The sequence below is a fragment of the Erinaceus europaeus genome, chromosome 18 (genome assembly GCF_950295315.1).
Source record: "Erinaceus europaeus chromosome 18, mEriEur2.1, whole genome shotgun sequence".
Lineage (NCBI taxonomy): Eukaryota > Metazoa > Chordata > Mammalia > Eulipotyphla > Erinaceidae > Erinaceus > Erinaceus europaeus.
The window spans coordinates 26,605,312-26,627,580 of record NC_080179.1 but is presented as its reverse complement, the minus strand read 5'-3'; the positions used below and the strand labels follow the sequence as shown (position 1 = coordinate 26,627,580).

Below are 22,269 nucleotides of genomic sequence, written 5' to 3'. Positions count from 1 at the left end.
TTTTATTTCTGAATCCCTCACTACATTGTCTGTGTATGATGAGCACTTAAAACATGTAAATGAATTAAAGAGAAAATGGAAACAGATGGTCAGTGGTCACCCAAGCAATAGAAACAAAAGCAGGAGTCCTGGGTCTTTCTGTCACCCCTGTTATGCCACTTATAATGCATCTTTCTTTTCTGTTTCAAATCTCAGCAGTGTTGGCTGATGCACTTATAGTAAAAAGGTTATTTTAAGTGGCAAAAAGGGCTTTAAAATATGAGTTTTCCTCTTGACACCTAGTTGAGGATCTTTCTACTGTGTCATTTGGCCTCTCTCTGTCAGAAGAACAAATGGAAAACACACTAATTGAGCTTCTGTTCTCAAGATTAAGCTTCAAAGAGCATCTGCCATGATGATTAAAAATGTATTTGTATTTCACCAGTGTGTTTTGATTTCAGTCAGTCCTGGATAACAGTTCAGTACGCCAAACTCATGAATATATTTATGTCAAAGTCAAGGCAGAGTCCTTAAAAAAGGGTCAGAAATAATTATAAATAGGAGTATAACAAGTAAACTTGCCAACTTTATATTTCTTATCTAGTGCAATAATTCGTAGTTTGTAACATTAAGTATATATTTCTAGGACATTTAAAAAATGCATGCCACATAATGATTACAAACTTCCCTTTTGAATAAGATATTTATATTCCAAATGTCACATGTACTTATGTATTTCCAGTATACTTGAAAGATATTTTGGCAAGATAACAAATTACATAACTGCCACCAATATACATTGGTTTTTCTTTGGTTCACTTAAAAAATAATAGCTATATCATGCTGTTAGCAACCAGTTCGTTCATGAATGCAACAAATTTTTATTGCAAGTGCACAATGCGTCAGACACTGCATAGACTCTGTCTTCAGAAAATTCGGCCACTAAGAATTTTATGGCGAATGAAAGGAGTAGCTGAAGCAACAAGCATTTACAGTGGAGTTTTATGAAGGCAGATGTAAAGGCAGACAGTAAAATTCATTTAGATCTAAAGAATATCTGATCTAGATTTGAGAAACCAAAAAATGAGTGTACAAATAATATGACAATGAAATGAAGTCCCCACAAGATTATATTTAAGTGGCCAATAACTGGTTAAAGGCACATGTTACCAGACACAACTTAGGCTCATGCCCCGGATCCTCACTTGCCGAGCAGAAGCAAGGGCTGAAGCTGTGCTGCAAGTCTCTTCTTCCTCCTTCTCCTCCTCCTCCTCCTTCTCTTACTCTTCCTTCCCTTCCTCTCCAGACCCCCCTTTCCTCTCAAATTTTCTCTATCCTATCAAATAAATAAAATTTTATTTTGGAAAAGTTTTATACTGTAAGCAGGAAATTACATAGAGTGAGATGTACCAGCTAGAATGTCAGCATGTTTATGAAAACAACATAGAACAAGGAAAAGAATGAAAGCTTCAAAACAATTGCAAGTTATTCTGGATCGTGAGAGCAGAATGTCATTGGTGCTAAGAGAAGGAATGGAAAGAGAGAGATAAGTTAATGCTGGACAGGAAATGGAGGGCATAATCATGAGGTATGTCTAATGCCCTGCAAAGAAATTATTGTAATTCTATATAACAAGAGTAATAGGTCACACATTTTAAATCCTTCCATGCATTCTGAATAGTTTTAAACTTCTATCAATTAGTCTTCAGACCTGGTTTATGTTCTAGGTACTGTTACTACCACAGATTTTATAGATAATGGGACCAAGAAACAGAGAATAAAAATGTTTTACTGAAATTGAATAACTAGATAATAATGAAACAGTACTCCTAAAACCAGTGAATACAGTCATGAGTATTATTTTTGTTTAGTAAAGATATAACTGGTTCCAATGTAAAGAAGGAATTTATGAAGATGTTTTATTATTAGCAGTGGAGTTCACTGAATACCTAAACAAATTTGGGACAATGAGGAAAGAAAATTGGTAAATGAGGAGTGAAGTACTTGGGTATAGGAAGGACCTAGTGATTACTGGGTGGGACAAGAGAACAAGTATGTCACCATATGGCCGTTACCAAAATGAGCATGAGGATAGATTTTAAAGTCATTTGAAATCAAATATATATTTTCCATGAGCACATTTGAATGAAAATCACTAAAACAAATGTCAGCTAAGCTCTACTAGATGGCACATAATTAATTTAGATAATCATTCAATGTAGGTCAATAATTTGAATGACCTATATTTTACTTTATAAAAAAAATACCATGGTCCTACTTCATGTTGCTTTTCATACAGCATTCTCTTTATACTGACAGTTCTAATACCCTGTCAGATCATTACTGGTGTGTCTCCCAAGCCTGGCAGGAATTCAAAATCCTGGTGATTCTGTGGAAAGTTTTCATCTTTTCTTGTCAACTAGGTCTCCAAATTGTGAATATCTTCCTTGATCCAACAACTCCTCTTTCCACCTTGTTTTATAATCCCATTTATGTCACTTTCTGTACTTGTACTTTTGACTCTGCAAATCTGTCACTCATGTCTCTTGAACTCTGACCTCTCTAGATCAAGATCCATACTACTAGCTTACATATTAATTAATCAGCTCATTAACTTTTTCATTAGTGACTTTCTCTCTTGTGCTATGATTTTCTTCCATAGCATAGATTATGTAATAAGAAAACTAACATTTTCACACACATACATACATACATACACACACACATACATACACACACACACACACACACACACACACACACACACTATGCTGCTTATGAAGCATGCTCATGATATTTAGTATAATAGAAATTAATGAGTATTCTTTACTTATGTACAGTGGCCTAGTCTGTCTCTTACAATGCACCTTTGTGGGAATTGTGCGGAACTGTACCCCTCTTATTCTATGGTTTTGTTAATGTCTCCTTTCTTAAATAAAAAAATAAAATAAATGCACCTTTTAATTTTTTATATGTTTTCTGTATTGTACCTGTCCATTTCCCTTGTGTGTTTGGTCTTTGAGCTCTCTTTCAATACATTGGATTGTTCGAAAAGTCATGATGCATTTTTATAGAAAAGCATGGAAAAATACATCATGCCTTTTCTAGGAACCCAATATCTACATTTCTTTATCATTAAAGCAATTATCCCTTTCAGTCTGAGCTCGTAGTCCATAGTCACAGCTATGAACATTCTAGGCTGCACTCTTTCAGGATTAGAGTAGGGTGAACCAGCCTCCCTGTAGAGAGTGGGATACTTCATACTTACCGTTGCTGCTTTACATTGAGGGCAGGGTCCTGAAGAGGCCTAGGAGAGGGTTTGTGATGATGTTCCTGATGGAAGTGAAGTGACCAGTGATGGTGGAGAGATGCATCTATTAGAGGTCTAGGCCCATCATACCTATGTGGGAATGCAAGGATTCCCTGATTAGGGCCCTAGATGATGGGATGACCTGGTATTGACCAAAAAGGCTATCAGTAAGTGAGGCAGTGTCTTCTTGCTCTTTTCCAACTTTAATAGTTCTTTCTTTATCTGATGACTTTAGACTTTCTCTCAGGTGTTAAAGCATTGAATGTCATTTGTTGTATCTAAACTAGTGTTAGGTTTATGGCCATAAGTTAGGGAGAAAATCCATTTAGGATTTGAGTGGTATCTAAGTTAACCTTAGGGTTTACTGCATTTTCTTGTTTGATGATTCTAATAAAGATTTCGAATAAAGGTTGTCATAAGGACAATAATTGTCATTTAGGTTATATATATGTATTTGCCAGTATATCTCTTAGCCATATGTATACAGTGTTTCTTCTAAAAAATGTCAATGAGTTACAATTATGCTGATGCTGTCAGAAGAGATTAGGAAATATATCTTACTTTACTTACTTTTTTTTTTTTTTTTTTTGCTTCGAGGGTTATCACTGGGGCGTGGTGCCTGCACTGTGTATCCTCTGCTACTGTAGCCATTTTTTTTTTCAATTTTTTGGATAGAACTGAGAGAAACTGAAAGGGGAAGGGAAAATAGATAGATAGGTGGAGAGAGAGAAAGGGAGGGAGGGAGACCTACAGACCTGCTTCACCTCTTGTGAAGACCCCCCCCCCCCCCGCTGGTGGGGAATTGAGGCTGAACTAGGGTCCCTGTGCTTAGTACTGTGTGAGTACAATGTGTGCTTAACCCGGTGCGCCACCACCTGGCCCCCCCTTACTTTCTTTTGTGTGGTTAGTTGAGTAGATAGAGTAATTGAGGGAAATGAAATCGGAGTTATGGAAGAAGGGTGTCTAGGCCTAAGTAGTAAATATTTTATTAGACAAATTATGGTGCCTTCTTTAGGCCTTTCTGCTTACTTGCTGAGCTTATTTGGGTCTAAGTCTAATAACAGCAGAGTATTAACCACTTTTACTTTGAGGTATATAGTTTTCCTTAACTTATGGATGTGTGTATACATGTACCTAGTCCCCTAAGCCCTAGCTTACATCTAGGGTTTGTAACTTTGTTAGAGAGTGCGCCATATGAAATTAGGTAGTCCCTTGTGTTAGGGAAGGTCTCATCTGATTATTTGAGCTGGAAATTTGACATCTCTGGCTTCGCAGGCTTCTATGCTAAATATGAATGAATATATATATGAGTTCCGTGTCAGATCAGTGGGGTAAACAGTTAATTGTATACTTTCTTCAAGTTTGGGAGCGACTCTCTGTTGTAATGCAGGTTTTGGACCCTATTTTCTTCTCTGACACTATCTTCTCAGACAATAATTTGAGTCAACAACCATGTTAGTTATCAAACTTCTGCAAAAATTGCAAAATTAGTGGGGTCCTCTGAATATATCTAAAATAGACTTCCTACCTTCTTTCTACCCTATGATCCCTATTCTTATTTTTTTCTATTCCAACTTTTTTTTTTTTTTTTTGGTTCTTGTTCACTAAACATTTTGTCCTGCTTTCTATCTTACCGCCTTTCAGCCATCAAGTTGCAGATGCTACTATGAATCATCCTGATCTATCCGGGCAGACAACCTCACCTATGTGTATCTTGGAACCTCACCAGAACTCTACCCAGTTAGGGAAAGATAGAAACAGGCTGGGGGTATTGGTCAACCTGCCAATGTCCATGTACAATGTTGAAGTAATTGGAGAAACCAGAACTTCTACCTTCTGCACCCCCAAAAAAATTTTGGTCCATACCCCCAAAGGGGGAATAATGTTAGGAGAAGATGACCAGAGTGCTCTAAATTTCAATTATAGAGGACCCAGAGAGAGAAGAGGAAAAAAGGAAGAAAATTCAGTAGTAGTAATAATTGTCGGTGTGACTGAGAAAGGAAAGGAAGGTAAGACTATAGAAAAAATGGGCAAATATATATAAATATAGATAATTCTAGGAATAATTGTCAACCCACATCTTTGACCTTGGGAGAACTACTGTAGTTTCCAATGGAGGGAATGGGAAAACACAACTCCGGTGTTGGGGCACAGTGTAGAATTATATCCCTGTTATCTCGTAATTGTGTAAATCAATATTAAATCATTGATAAAATATCAAAAAGTTATCTTAATGAATTCATTTCTCAGATCTTTATACAACTTAAAATCCTACTTATACTTTTTATTCTGATTTTTCATATTCTAACTGACTCCCCTAAGACAAATGTTAAAAATAGCTATTAATCTCCATCATAGCTTAGGCTGTTATTATAACAGCAAAAGCTGTAAGTGCATAATCATATTTCTGAATATTATCTTAGTAAAGAGAAAGGAAGAAACTGTTATATTAATAGTAGGACAGAAGAAAATATATGACATTTATAAAAATCCAAAACATAGGTAGTAGGGAGGACATCAGGGTCCAGGTGAAAAAGGAACTAAATTGGGGGTGAAAATGCTCCTCCATAGACACCAATAACAGGGAAATTAGAAATTGTACCTATGGGAGTCAGGCAGTAGCACAGCGGGTTAAGAGCAGGTGGCGCAAAGCGCAAGGACTGGGGTAAGGATCCGGGTTCCAGCCCCCGGCTCCCCATCTGCAGGGGAGTCCCTTCACAGGCAGTGAAGCAAATCTGCAGGTGTCTATCTTTCTCTCCCCCTCTCTGTCTTCCCCTCCTCTCTCTATTTTTCTCTGTCCTATCTAACAACGACGACATCAGTAACTACAACAATAAAAAAAGAAAGAAAAGAAATTGTACCCATATGTCAACAACTGTACTGTAAACCATTAATCCCAAATAAAAATGATGTTAAAAACTGAAAAAAATAAAATAGTTCCTTTCAGAGTTGGGCAGTGACTTACTTGGTTGAGAATAAATTTATTTTATTTTATTGTGCTCAGCAAATAACAAATTTATTATTATTATTATTATTATTGTCATTGTTATCATTCTTTTTTCTTTTTTATTAGTGATTTAATAATTATCAACAAAATAACAAGACTGTGGAATAGGAGGGGTACAATCCTATACAGTTCCAACCACTAGAGTTCCATATCCCCTCCCCTCCACTGGAAGCTTCCCTAGTCTTTATCCCTCTGGGAGTATGGACCACAATTCTTTATGGGGTGCAGAAGGTGGGAGTTCTGGCTTCTCTTTTCTTTCTTTTTTTTCCCCCTTGTTAGTCATTGTTGTTCTTATTATTGTTGTTGGATAGAGCAGAGAGAAATCAAGAGAAGAGGGATAGACAGGGGAAGAGAATGATAGGCATCTGCAGACCTGCTTCACTGCTTGTGAAGCAACCCCACTGCAGGTGGGGAGCAGGGGTATCAAACCCGGGTCCTTATGCCAGTCCTTTTGCTTTGCGTCATGTGCGCTTAACTTGCTGCACTACTCCCTGACCAGAAGTTCTGGCTTCTATAATTGCATTTTCTTCTGGACATGGGCATTGACAGGCTGATCCATAACCCCAGCCTGTTTCTGTCTTTCTCAAGTGGGGTAGGGCTCTGGGGAAGTGGGGTTCTAGAACACATTCGTGAGGTCGTCTGCCCAGGGAAGTCATGGTTGGCATCATGCAACTTGGTGGCTGAAAAGTATTAAGATATAAAGCGGAATCAAATGTTTAATAATCAGGAACCTAAAGGTAAGAATGTAAAAGTTGAGATTTGGAATCTTCATGTTGGAAAGAACTAAGAGGTCTATTTTAGTTATCAATATAACTATGACTTTACTAATATATGGGAACCAGGTTTGGGTCCCCAAGCCCCACCTACAGGAAAAACACTTCATGAGTGGTGAAGCTGGTCTGCAGATGTCCCCTCTTTATCTCTCCCTCTCTAGCTTTCCCACCCCTCTCAACTTCTCTCTGCTCTGCTTCTCTACCCCCCAAAAATAAAATAGAAAGAAAAAGATTAAAAGAATATAATGCCCATCAGGAGCAATTGATTCATGGTGCAGGCACCAATCCCCAGTGGTAACCCTGGTGGAATTTTTTTTTCTTTCTTTAAGGCAGGGAGGGTTAAAAAAAACCCTGTATTATAATGTGTCTTCCTCACAAAAATATTATCTTTTGAATTTACTTACCTGATATAAATAGGATGAATATAGCAGTCCAAACAAGGTTAAAGGATTTGGGGTTTGATAGTAATAAAGTTGGTTTGAAAAATATTGCAAATTCAGAAAAAAAGAATAAGTGAACTATAAGTTTATGCTGAAACTTTCCAGCAGAGATAAAAGTAAATCACAGTTATATTAAAGTAACACTATTTTTGTATCATTACAATTCACATTAAAAAAAAAAACCCAAACATTCTATTTGATGGGGTTTTTGTTGTATTTAACCTGTATCTGATTTCACAGTTCATTGTACTGTCAGAAAACTATAGGTATTGGATTTACAAAGTGAGAATGCGGTCACATATTTTAATGACTGAGAAAAAAATTAGTGGGAGAATTTCTTGTCATATAACAAACACAATTTAAAATCCAGTGTCCATAAAGTTTTACTGAAATACAGCCACATTGTTAATGTGATGCTAACGTATGCTTTTGTGATAGGATAGAAAGTTGAGTTGTTTCAAAAAACCATATGGCCAGGATAGTCTGAAATTCTTAATATTTGGCCCTGGACAGTAGTAGTTTGTCAACATCAATTTTGTAACCAACATCAATTCTACCCTATATACATATATATTATATATATGTTATATATATAATAAGGTAGAATCATATATATATTATAAAATTCTTATTTTTTAATAACCACCATTTATCTAACATATTTTGGATATTTGCACAACATATTTTGTAGCCATTTCCCAAAGCAATGGAGGCCTACATAACAGCATAAATATAGAGAAGCGAATAAAACAATTTACTTACATATTCATAGACTTAAGGAATTAAAATATTAAAAAAACTTGTGCTCTAGGGTCTGTCTCTGAGTGCCTGGGAGCCAAGTTTCATTTGCATCTAAGAGTTCTGCTAAAATGTCTCCTAATTTTCTGCATATGTCTGCTTCATCTTCTGTATGTGTCTTCCTAATTTCTCAAGTGGGTTCACTGTCCCTCTATATATTGGGTATGTGTGCAGACAGTTATGTCAAGTATGAACGTCTTATGGATATATACAAACATCTTAATGCCATGTGTAATTGAATGATTTCTCTCCTAGTATATAGACCACTCTATATCAGACTTACTATCTCCAATTCTAGTGGTTATATCAGACTCTATGTTTATTCTGAAAATCCTAACCTTACTCCAAGGATAATTAGGCATAATTCAGGGCTATCAGATAAGACAGGTTTCATGTTACCCTGAAGGCCTATTTACCACTATATATATATTTATCCTGATGTGGTCAGAATATCCCTGGGGACTAGGGACAGAATTACAGAGATAGCAAAGAATTTCTGACATGTCTGTTATAATGCATAGCTACCATTAACTAAGAAATATAGTTAAGCAAAGAAATAACAGGCATTATAATTCTGAGGTCTATCAAGAAATCAGGGTCTTTTCAAGAATTAAGGCAGTAGGAAAAGAGAGAGAGAGAGAAAGTAACTCATGAAGAGAAAAGTAAAAATGATGTAATGGAGGCAAAAATCATATTCACACTTTTATTGCATTAGGTTGCTCTAGGTAGGAATTTGGGTCTGATGTGTGTTTAGAGCCTTAGCCCAGGTAGTAACAACTTTGTGCACACTCATGAACTCACATTGTCTTGTAAAGAGTGTTTCCTGAGTTTGCTATTGGCTAGGCTGGAGGATATCTCCACTCAATCAAGCTATTGAACTACATAAGACTATGTTCCCTCAAATCCCAAATTTCTGAACACATCATGGAAAATTAGACATATAACCACTAAATTTAACCAACTTTGTTCAGTACTCTTTTATTTCAGTGTTTATATACATACACGAAACAATTTATTGTAACATCAAAACAATTAGCTAATTTGATTCAGTAAAGTTTCTTTAATGTTATAAATCTAGTGCAGTGGGTACTGCCAAGTGGTAGGCATATGGCTCCACTATGTGGATGAGTATCTGCAAATAACACGGAAAACCACATTTTTAAAAATTATTTACAGTGGAAATCAGAGATCAGAGGTCAGATCTTATTTTATATATGAAAAAAAGCAACTAGAGAAGTTAAATGATTTACTATGTCACAAGGAATACTTGGACTCCTTTTATTAACACAGTGGCTTGGACTAATTAAATTTGACTGTTAATTCACCCATTTATTCATTTTAATTATTAGCTATCAGAATGAGCATGTTTTATTTTTGTCCATAATGTAAATTCCCTTTCATCGTTTGGCAGCAAATTGTGTGAATCTGTTAAAGTGAAAACCTCAGTCTCCTCTAGAGAACTAAAAGGAGCATTTATTTCCTTTTTTTCTCCAGATAGCTAAGATGCAGACTTGTCACTTAGGTTTAAGCAGCAGGAAGCTCTATGTTCCAGTGTTGGATCTGTAGGAAATGACAGAAGTTGGGATAGTGAAAGAGTTTTCTGGAAACAACAGATCAGTTTAGTCAAGTCATAGTTATGGTTGATCTTCATGCTAGCATCAACAACAGTAAGGATTCAGCTGTGGAACTATTGTGACATTGTCCTGCCCAAAATGGTCCTGAAATATCTCTTCCTTCCAATCTCTAATTCAGACCCAACTGCTAAACTTGGTTGTTTAGCTTTATTTGAACCATCCACATCCATCCAATGTAGTCCTGTTATGTTTCTGCTAACATTCAGTCAGTTTCTATTGTGTAACCAAGACACCCATTTCAACAGAATTTATTACTACTAGTGAATTATAGCTTAGACCCTCAATGAAACTAGCAGAATTCAACTCCCATTGATCTATCAAGATGAGGGCAGACAAATTTAAAATCCTAGTCTTGCAGAGACACAGGTAAAGTTGTGATAGCTAATTAAAATATTTCCTGTGGTCAGCTAGAATGAAATCCTTTGGCCATCACAGCATGGGATTTCTAAAAGAGTACATGTTTAAGTACTTCAGCCACTAATCTTAGTCTTTGACTTAGCTCAATTTTAGGTATTAGATATGTTAGTGAATGACTGATTCCACACTATAGTTATTGATTCATCCCCAAGTCACAAAGTTCCCTATACAGGACAGCATACATAATAAAGCAGAAAAAATATTATCCCACCCTTTTAAAAATGAATTTATTTATTATTAGAGAAAGACAAAGAAATTGAGAGGGGAGAGGAAGATAATGAAGGAGAGAGACAGACAGACACCTGAAGTTCTACTTCACTACTCATGGAAGTTTCCCCCTGCCATGGTGTGGACGAGGTGTGAACCGGGATCCTTGCACAGTGTACCATGTGCGCTTAACTAGGTGTGCCACCACCTGGGCCTTCTCCATCTGAGTTTCTCATTAACAGAATCCATGGCTGCAATAAATGATTATTTAAAATTACTAATCAGTGGACTAAATGCTTTTCTGCAGTAAAACCAGCCAGAATAGAAGCCTGTGCCAAATTAGTGGATAATGAGATAGCTGAATGATCAAGCAGTTGAAAAAAAAAAAAGCAGGATTGAAGGATTATGGAATGAGGGTGATGAAAAGATATGTTGAAGGAATAGAACCTTTTAAGTGAATCAAGAATGTGAAGTTATTTCTTGGGAAGTTACAGGTATACCACAAGTACCTATAGGTAGGTTATACCTCAGTACATAGAGAGCTGCCTCCTTTCTTAGCAGTACCAGTGGATTCATAAACCATATGTTCATCATAAAGAAAATGAACAACAATGTAGTTTCAACAGCATGGAGTTCTCATCATAGGCCACCTGGCCATAGCTCTGATGAATACACCACTTTTTTTTTTAATATAAATAATGATCATATGTTTGTAAAGTATGTCAGAGCAGTGGGACCCGTAAATTATTTGGTATCAAGTTATCTATGCAGGATACTTATCTGGGGAGTGTTATCATCTTGGGGGGGTGTTTTCCTCCTTATAACATATTTACTTTGGGTTTGTTTTTGCTTTCCTTAATCATTTTTCTTTGTCATTACTTACTTTGTAGATGAATCAGTTTCTTTATGCAATAAAGAAATGATGGCCTGTGCAAAATAGATTCAATTTAAAGTAATTAATTTTCTAAAGAAACAAGTAAGGTAATGGGATAAAGTGTTCAAAGGATTTGCTAATATTATTACATATGTCATCACTGAGGTAAAAACTAGTAATTAAAATTTCAGATGATAGTTTGGTGGAGGGTATGATTTACTGATACTATCTTGGAGATACATGGAAATGTACCATCATGATAAAAAATAATCTTTTAAATGAAGCTTCCCTTAACAAAGTGACTCTGAAGTTGAAAAAAAAATCAGATGAGGGCCCCCATAGGACCTTGCCCTCAACATGTAACAACAATGATAGAGAATGTTCCATCCTCTGAAAGGAGGCTGGACAACATACTCTATGTTCCACCTGAAGAAAAGAGGGACTCCGGGCGGTAGCGCAGCGGGCTAAGCTCACGTGGTGTAAAGTTCAAAGACTGGCAGAAGGATCCCAGTTCGAGCCCCCAGCTCCCCACCTGCAGGGGAATCACTTCAAAGGCGGTGAAGCAGGTATGCAGGTGTCTGTCTTTCTCTACTCCTCTCTGTCTTCCCCCTCCTCTCTCCATTTCTCTCTGTCCTATCCAACAACGAATGGCATAAACAACAATAATAACCACAACAAGGGCAACAAAAGGGGGAAAAATGGCCTCCAGGAGCAATGGATTCATGGTGGATTCATGAGGCACTGAACCCCAGCAATAACCCTGGAGGCAAAAAAAAATAGGAAAACTATCAGGGGAGGAGATGGGAACTTAGGTGGTAGGAAATGTGTGGAGTTGTATCCCTCTTATCCTATGATTTTTGTCAGTGTTTCCTCTTTATAAATAAAATTTAAAAAAAAATCTATTCAAAGGAAAAAAATTTAGATGAGATTAACAACTAGGGTCTTGAAGTCCTGTTCTTCAGGAGTCAGTGACCACATGGAGTTCTTTTTTCTCCTTGACTATAATATGCAACTCTGCAATTCTTCCATTTTTGTAAAGACCAGAATAATGGTCTTCAGAGTTGAGATAGAGATTCTTTAAGATTACAAGTAATGACTCAACTGCCAATTGTCTTTTGTTCTTTTGATTTTGGATTCTAATGGAATAGCATTATAAAAATAAAATTTATTTATTATTATTTTTTTATTTAAGAAAGGAGACATTAACAAAACCATAGAATAAGAGGGGTACAGTTCCACAATTCCCATAACCCGGTCTCCATATCCCATCCCCTCCCCTGATAGCCTTCCCATTCTCTATCTCTCTGGGAGTATGGATCCAGGGTCATTGTGGGTTGCAGAGGGTGGAAGGTCTGGCTTCTGTAATTGCTTCCCCGCTGAACATGGGCGTTGACTGGTCGATCCATACCCCCAGTCTGCCTCTCTCTTTCCCTAGTAAGGTAGGTCTCTGGGGAAGTGGAGCTCCAGTACACATTGATGGGCTCCTCTGTCCAGGGAAGTCTGGTCAGCATCTTTTTGGCATCCAGAACCGGGTGGCTGAAAAGAGAGTTAACATACAAAGCCAAACAAATTGTTGCACAATCATGAACCTAAGGACTAGAATAGTGCAGATGAGGTGTTGGGGGGTATTCCGTGCATGCTCTTGTGTACTTTTGCTTTCAGGTATATATTTTTCCCCTAGTTTATGGGCATGGGTGAACCTATGCTCTATCTCAGGGGACCTGGACTGTATCTAGGTTTGGGGACTTTATTGGGGAGTGGAACACCTGGAATGGAATTAGAGAATACTATGAAAGGAAAGGTCTCACCCGAGTGATGAAGCTGAAGGGTTATCATTCCACACCTGAAGTCTCTGGACACAGTCTGAAGTGAAGCATGTTGTGGTGGCACTCTTTGCATTGATTAGGTTGCGATCCACGGATGCAAAATATTATTTGATTTGAACTGAGAGCAGCATGTAGGAAAGTGGGCCCCACCCTAAGTTTCCAGGACTGGAGGAAATATAGGCTCTATAGTGGAAATGTGAGGTTCCTGTTGTCTTAGGGTTCAAGAAGACAATGGATAGTTATTGTTATCGTCACATTATTTGGTGATAGGGTTAACTTTGGAAAGTCCCTTTGTTAGGGTTTAGGCTATAATACCCTGCATTTTGTATATAGCTGTGCTACCAGTTGCTTCTGTTCTCCCTGGTCTAGGCTTTTGAGAGAGTCCACATATCAAAGACTCAGCCTATGTATTAAAAAGAATCAGTCTTGGGGTATATCCCCAGGAGAGGAATTACTGGGTCATATGGAAGGTCTATGTCTAGCCTTGTGAGAGTTCTCCAGACTGCTCTCCAGAGAGGCTGGACCAGTTTACATTCCCACCAGCAGTATAGAAGGGTTCCTCTGTCCCCATAGCCTCTCCAACATTTGTTGCTGCTGTCCTTTTTGATGAATGCCATTCTCACTGGAGTGAGGTGATATCTCAGTGTTGTCTTTATTTGCATTTCTCTGATAATCAGCAACCTGGAACAGTTTTTCATATGTTTGTTAGACTTTTGGATCTCCTCTGAAGTGAATGTCTTGTTCATATCCTCTGCCCATTTTTGGATGGGGTCATTTGCTTTTTTGGTGCTAAGTTTGCTGAATTCTCTGTATATTTTGGTGGTTAGTCTCTTGTCTGATGTTTGGCATGTGAAGATCTTCTCCCATTCTGTGAGGGCTCTCTTTGTTTGTGTGATAGTTTCTTTGGCTGTGCAGAAGCTTTTCAATTTGATGTAGTCCCATTGGTTTGTTTCTGCTTTAGTCTTCCTTGCAATTGGGTTTGTTTCATAAAAGATGTCCTTGAGGTGTAGGTGGGAAAGTGTTTCACCAATGTTTTCCTCTAAGTATTTGATAGTTTCCGGTCTAACATCCAGGTCTTTGATCCATTTGGAGTTGATTTTTGTTTCTGGTGAGATAAAGTGGTTCAATTTCATTCTTCTGCATGTTATAACCCAGTTTTCCCAGCACCATTTATTGAAGAGAACCTCCTTCTTCCATTTAATACTTTGGGACCCCTTATCAAAGATTAGATGTCCATAGGTGTGGGGGTTTAGATATACCCCAAGGATTCCATAATGCCCAACCAAAAAGATGTGTGTATATCTATGTTCATAGCAGCACAATTCATAATAGCTAAAACCTGGGAGGAACCCAGGTGCCCAACAGCAGATGAGTGGCTGAGAAAGCTGTGGTACATATACACAATGGAATACGATGCAGCTATTAAGAACAATGAGCCCACCTTCTCTGACCCATCTTGGACAGAGCTAGAAGGAATTATGCTAAGTCAGCTAAGTCAGAAAGATAAAGATGAGTATGGGATGTCCCCACTCATCAACAATTTGAGAAAGAAGAACAGAAAGGGAAACTAAAAGCAGGATCTAATGAAATCGAGAGCAGGGCACCAATGTAAAAACCCTGTGGTGAAGGGGAGGGTGGCCATTGGGCTTCCGGGCACGGCAGGGGGTGGGGGGGGCAGGGGGTGGGTGGTAGGGATGGGACACAGTCTTTTGGTGGTGGGAGTGGTGTTTATGTACAATGCTATTAAAGTGTAAACACATAAGCCACTATTTAATTAATATGAGAGGCGAAAAACTGATGATATGTCTAGAACTTCTTAAAATTATTCTTTTTAATACATAGGCTGTCTTTGATATGTTGTCTCTCCCAAAAGCCAAAACCAGGGAGAACAGAAGCAACTGGTATCACAGCTATATACAAGATGCTGGGTATTATACCTCAAACCCTATCAAAGGGACTTTCCAAAGTTAACCCTATCAACAAATAATGTGACGATAACCATAACTATCCATTGTCTTCTTGAACCTTAAGACAACAGGAACCTCACATTTCCACTATAGAGCCTATATTTCCCCCAGTCCTGGAACCTTAGGGTGGGGCCCACTTTTCTGCATGCTGCTCTCAATTCAAATCAAATAATATTGCATCCGTGGATCGCAACCTAATCAATGCAAAGAGTGCCACCACAACATGCTTCACTTCAGACTGTGTCCAGAGACTTCAGGTGTGGAATGACAACCCTTCAGCTTCATCACTCGGGTGAGACCTTTCCTTTCATAGTATTCTCTAATTCCATTCCAGGTGTTCCACTCCCCAATAAAGTCCCCAAACCTAGATACAGTCCAGGTCCCCTGAGATAGAGCATAGGTTCACCCATGCCCATAAACTAGGGGAAAAATATATACCTGAAAGCAGAAGTACACAAGAGCATGCAGGGAATACCCCCAACACTTCATCTGCACTATTTCAGTCTTTAGGTCCATGATTGTTCAACAATTTGTTTGGCTTTGTATGTTAACTCTCTTTTCAGCCACCCGGTTCTGGATGCCAAAAAGATGCTGACCAGACTTCCCTGGACAGAGGAGCCCATCAATGTGTACTGGAGCTCCACTTCCCCAGAGACCTACCTTACTAGGGAAAGAGAGAGGCAGACTGGGGGTATGGATCGACCAGTCAACGCCCATGTTCAGCGGGGAAGCAATTACAGAAGCCAGACCTTCCACCCTCTGCAACCCACAATGACCCTGGATCCATACTCCCAGAGAGATAGAGAATGGGAAGGCTATCAGGGGAGGGGATGGGATATGGAGATCGGGTTATGGGAATTGTGTGGAATTGTACCCCTCTTATTCTATGGTTTTGTTAATGTCTCCTTTCTTAAATAAAAAATAAATAAATTTAAAAAATCAGTCTGTGTTTTAAGAAGTTCTAAACATATGATCAATTTTTCCCCTCTCATATTAATTAAATAGTGGTTTATATGTTTACACTTTAATAGGAATGTACATAAACAAATTTTCTATGGAATAGACATTGAAACTACACCTAATCATTCTGGGTTTTCCAAGCAAGTATAAGAGAAAAGATTACTGTACCATGAAGTTTATTTTCCTTAAGGGAAAGTATTTACTGCTATACTTATAGGTAAGAAGAAAATGTGACTATACTGTAATCTTACTTAGGCAAGGCCCCCACAGACTCATATTTCTCACCATACATAGTAATGGCCCACCAAGGTTCAAATAGAAGGTGATGGAAAGTGTACTCAAAGTGCAGTGTTATAACTTCCAGTTAAGTTCTCAGCTAAAATTAAGGCCTTTATTACCCATGTTCTTCTTTGTTTTTTATGACTGAAAATTGCTATATAGCATTTGCTATTTATTTCTGGGGTTTTTTTTTTGTTTATTTGCTTGTTAGTTTTTGTATTGTTTTATCGTCAGAGATTCATCATTCTGGCCTAACATTTTCAGATACATACATACATACATACACACATACATTCATACATACATATCACAGCACCACAGCTACCTATAATGTAGTGGAAGCCAGCCTTAATGGGTCATGCACATGGCAAAGCAGCATGTTATCCAAGTGAACTAATTTGCCAGTCCTGCTATGTACTTTGCTACACAGAACTCAGACTGATAGCTTCTTAATTTGTTGTTGACTCATTATTATTATTATTAAATTGCTTTATTAGGAAAATAATTACTTACACTTGTTATTTGAGTAAAATTTCTTTTCTCTCCATGATAGATATCTGTATACAACTCCCTGAAAAATAATAGAACAATAGTCCAATTTAAGTTTAGAACTATTAAAACAAATAATTTTGCATCTATTTTAATTGTTATTATATTGAGATGAAGTATAGTTTCAGGAGGAAGCCCTATATTGATGTAACTGGACATATAGGAAACGTCTACTTTTTTTTTTTTATCTTACTTGAATATTTCATTTAGCGGTAATTTAAACCCTCAGTGTTTATCATTCATGGATTTTCTCATTGTTGAAATTGTGCTGAAAGTTCTTGATTTTTCCATAGTTTTTTTTTTTTTTTTGCCTCCAGGGTTATCCACTGCTCCTGGAGGCTATTTTTCCCATTTTGTGGTCATTGTTGTGGTTGTTATTACGTTTTTATAGCTGTTGTTGTTGTTGTTGAATGGGACAGAGAGAAATCGAGAGATGGGGAAGGCAGAAGGGGGAGAGAAATATAGACACCTGCAGACATAGGTGCACTGCCTATGGAGTGACTCCCCTGCAGGTGGGAGCCCGGGGCTTGAACCAGGATCCTTATGTGTCAGCTGTGACATGGAGGAGAGAGAGAGAGAGAGAGAGAAGATCCGGAGCAGAGAGGGAGCAGAATTCTTTATTTGCTCGTAGACACCTCAGAGTTGGGTGAGAGAGCAGTGGTTCGGGCGACATGGAGCTAGCCAAAATGGCCGCCTGGCGCAGCACCTTTTTCTGCGTCTAACCACTGAGGTGAAAACCGGGAAAGAGAGCTGTCAAGAGAGAGAGGGGAGGAAGGATAAGAGCTTTATAGGGCAAAAACCGGGAGTAATGAGCTGGGACAGGATTGGTTGGGAAGGGCACTTCCTGAGGGGACAACATAGCAGAATAGGTGCTCTGAGAATGTCCCAACTCTTGCAGGAACTGGCCCTAGCCTGAGGGGACATCTGCACAGCACTTATGCTGGTCCTTGCGCTTTGGGCCACTTGCTCTTAACTTGCTGCGCTACCGCCCGACCCCCATCCCATAGTGTTTTTATGACTAAAGCTGCTGATTTTTCAGCCTTACATAATGTTTCCTGTACTAGTCATAGGAATGCTATTTCAACCAATCTCCATCATTTAGTTGAACTTCTTCCATGAATGTTCTTGATAATCAAGCAATTGAATATGGAAATAAAGTATTATTACTTTAATATGATAAATTAAGTAACTTATTATTGGTGAGGGTGTCAATTTTTAAATTTGATCATTCCTAATGATCAAAAGAGTTTTATTTCACCATGATAGTTAATGCATTAAAATATCTTTTAAATATTTTGAGTTTTAAAAATGACAACCAGTGAGGATCAAAATAAGCATTTGATAAATGTTAGGGTTATTAACTGTAAGATATGAAAATAAATTCCTGAAGGATACAAGCTTTGGATCATACAAAGAAAATAGCATAATGACTTGAAATTGTTGTCTTTCAAAATAAATTGGCAGCTATGTAAGAATATTATTTTAGTATTCACTGAATAATTTATCACAGTAATATGTTCAATTAAGATACAGATATGCTTTACCACAGACATTTCAAGTATATCCAAACATTTCCACATAAGCTAAACATAATGTAGTTGAGTGCTACATTAACTAAAGTACCACTACTGATTCAGGTGGAAATCACAGATGTTTCACTGAATACTATCCTTGCACTGTATATTAGTGTTATTAATGTAGTTGTTATAAGTATTTTTATGAGGATCACACTGTGATACAACTTTTATGTACCATTTTAAAAATTGAAATACAGTTTTCACACAAAGCAGAACTTGGACTGGAGTTGGTGTATTGCACCAAAGTAAAAGACTTTGGGGTAGGGGAGGAGTGGTCAGGTTCTGGAACATAATGACAGAGGAGGATCGAGGTGGCCACGGGTGGAGGATTAGATTGTTATGTGGAAAACTGAAAAATGTTACACATGTACCAACTACCGAATTTCACTGTCGACTATAAACAATTAATCCCCCAATAAAGGAAAAAGAAAAAAAGAAAACGAGTTTTCAAAATGTAAGAATTATATATTATCTACAATTTTATTTATAAATAAGTGCCAGAGTCATTTATTTAGGTATGCTTTTCTCTCACTTTGTTCTTTTTGTTTAGGAAAGCATGAGTTATTCTCTGTTATAAAGTGATGGTTTGGGGCCTGGAGATTAGCTCGCCCAGTGGAACAGGCACGTTAGTATTAGTGCAAATTTGCCTTTAAACTCAGCACTCCATGCAGCTTCATGGATGATGGAGAGGTACTGTGGTGTCTTCTCTGTAAGTCTCTCTTTCTCTCTCCCTCTCTCCAAAATAAAGAATAAAATTACCGGCCAGGACTGTGGGATTATACACGTGCAAGATCCTGCCTGATGTTGCATTTTCAAAAAAGTGATTTTTTTTTTGATTTCTTAAAAATTCAGCATGAATATTTATTTTCATCCGTATCAGTTTATTGATATTGAGTTGAAATATTGTTGCTGTAGGGATTATTTTAGCATAAACATTAATCTATAAGATTGTTTTATAATTCTAACATTTGGGGTTTCCTGTAATCACACAAATGATTTATAATTATTTATATACAGAGATGTGTCAAAACCAATTTAGTGCATATTAATGATTAGTTTCATATGGAAAGATTTAAATTTTCTAAAACCTCACAAGTGTTTTAAACCAGGCAAAGGAAAAATGAGGATGGAAAAGTTAACTGGTGTCAGGAGTTATGTTTATATTCAAAACACACACTTGCTAGAGATGAGCCACAAATTTAGCTTCAAGTTCTCCAGCAGCCAGATATTCTTCCTTAAATAGCATGGGGCTGTCATTAATGGAAGCCAAAAACCAGTCTGAATGACCTTGAGGCTACTCAGACTTCTTAATACTGTTAAGAAGATTGCAAGTAGATCATGGTTTACACAGGAGATTTGTTACTAAGAAACTAGAAATGGAAATTTTGCACCTGGAATGATGTTGGAAGGTTTATTTTCAATTAAACCTACAAGTGACTCCTTATGTAACATGGAATTAATGTACTTCTCTTAAGCATTTAGAATTCTTAATGCTGGATTATCTGATAGTCGGTGTAGAATATTATGAACATGTACTTTCATCTCAGTATCGTGGGAACAGAACTATTTAAGGTAGGCATGCAATTTTCAGGGAATAGCTTAAATCTCTATGTATACTTCTTGTACTTTTAATTTTGTTTTCTTCTGTTTAACGTGCTTTGTTGCCTTTGTTCATTTTTCTGAGGACTTGGGGAAATCTATACAATTAAATATCTTTGTGAAATACACATATGTTTTTGAAAATAAACACATATAATATATATGTATCCATATTAAAAGATAACCCTAATGTTCACACTACTATTCGTGGCAAACTCTAAATATTGAAACATTCGTCAGTCACTTAAATATCTCAATGTAAGAATGTTTTGCTTTGACTAAAATATGTAATATTTTATGATTCTTAAAATATAAACAATCAAATACATTAGAGATTTAAAAATGTAAAGGGCTTTGTGGATGAAGAGCACAGGATGTAGAGAAGGAAGGGCTTTTCTTCCTGTTATATCCTAGGGTCCTCAATGAGAGATAAAAAAGAGTGATTTCTCTATGAATATTTTTAAATGAAGACTAAGCACTTGTATATTATTTTATGATTCTATGGCTCAAGAGTTCACTATAGTGGCTGAATTTAGAACTCAGATGTGTATCTTCATGCCATATATGAAACCATAGAACCCACTCTCTGTTGTTACTTTCTTATAGGAAGAAATATACCTTTATGTACCAATATCTTGTATTTTCAAACGTCAGAAAGTAGACTTCAAAAAATAGAATCAAATTAGATTTCCTGATAAAATGAAAATTTTTTAGATCTTTAAAATTTATTTTATTTACTTATCTTGTTTAGATAGAGACAGAGAGAAATAGAGGTGGAAGCAGGAATAAAGAGGGAGAGAATGAAGACAATTGCATCACTGCATTGTCATTCATGATATGCTCCCCCCTGCAAGGACCTGAGAGCTTGAATCTGGGTTTTTGTGCATTGTTGCTCTACTGGGTGCACCACTACTTGATCCTGGTTAAATAATATTGATATCTTCATCTTCATACTTTGTTTATGTAGAAACTGATACTTGAGCAAGAAAATATTTCAATATAAATAACTAAAATTAACAAATCATTAACTATGTAAAATGAGGGCATAATCACTATAAAGTGATTAGAAACATGGGCAATTTAATATCACTTGAATAAAAATAGAAATACTAATTACCTATACGACAAACTATGTAAATTGACAAATATTTCAATACCAGGTGAAAAAATATCCAGTTAATTCTCCTATTTATTCAGTACTAATTTCAATATCTATACTTAATAAATGTAAAGCAATTTATATTTATTCTATCTTCAATAATTTAGATAGAAACAAAAATTATTATAAGATGATCATACTGACACAGTAATTATCATTTAGTTCTTCCAAGAAATTATTTAATCAAATAAAGTGCTGTTTAAGAGCTGGAGTAGGATCTTCTATTCATATTAAGACTTCACATCAACCAGTAACAGGTGTAGGTGTGACTTAAAAAGGAAGAGAAGGCAAGACCATAGGGGGAAAAAATGGGCATATGGTAGTCGGGCAGTAGCACAGCGGGTTAAGCGCATGTGGCACAAAGCGCAAGGACCAGCAGAAGGATGCCAGTTCGAGCCCCCCCCACCTGGAGGGGAGTTGATTCACAAGCAGTGAAGCAGGTCTGCAGGTGTCTTTCTCTCCCCCTGTCTTCCCCTCCTCTCTCCATTTCTCTCTCTCCTATCCAACAACATCAATAACTACAGCAGTAAAACAAGGGCAACAAAAGGGAATAAATAAATACATATAAAAAAGAAAAAGAAAAAGAAAAAAATATTTACAAAAAATGGAAATATATATAAATATAGACAGCCATAAAAATAATAGTCAACCTAAATTTGTGACCTTGGGAGAACTATTGCAGCTTCCAGTGGAGTGAATGAGCACACAGAAATCTGATGGTGGGAAAAGGGTAGAATTATACCCCCTTATTCTCATAATTTTGTAAATTAATATTAATTCACTAATAAAAACAGAGAATCTCTGTTGTTCTCAAAAGAAAGAAGGGAAGCAATTATATAGTACTGTCGGGCTAGCTGAGGGTGTTTCTGCTGGGGCATGTGCTCTCTGGGTTGGAGAGAATTAGACTGGAGCCA

The 22,269-nt window shown here is 37.1% G+C and overlaps 1 long non-coding RNA gene across 1 annotated transcript in view; it reads left to right on the top strand.

The window, feature by feature from the left end:
* Positions 1 to 19,850: 19,850 nt before the first annotated feature.
* The window catches only part of LOC132534254 (uncharacterized), a 62,282-nt gene continuing 59,863 nt past the window's right edge, over positions 19,851 to 22,269 (top strand). The window contains exon 1 of the long non-coding RNA XR_009545945.1: positions 19,851 to 20,169. This is a non-coding gene — a long non-coding RNA (uncharacterized LOC132534254). The remainder of the gene's footprint in view (positions 20,170 to 22,269) is intronic.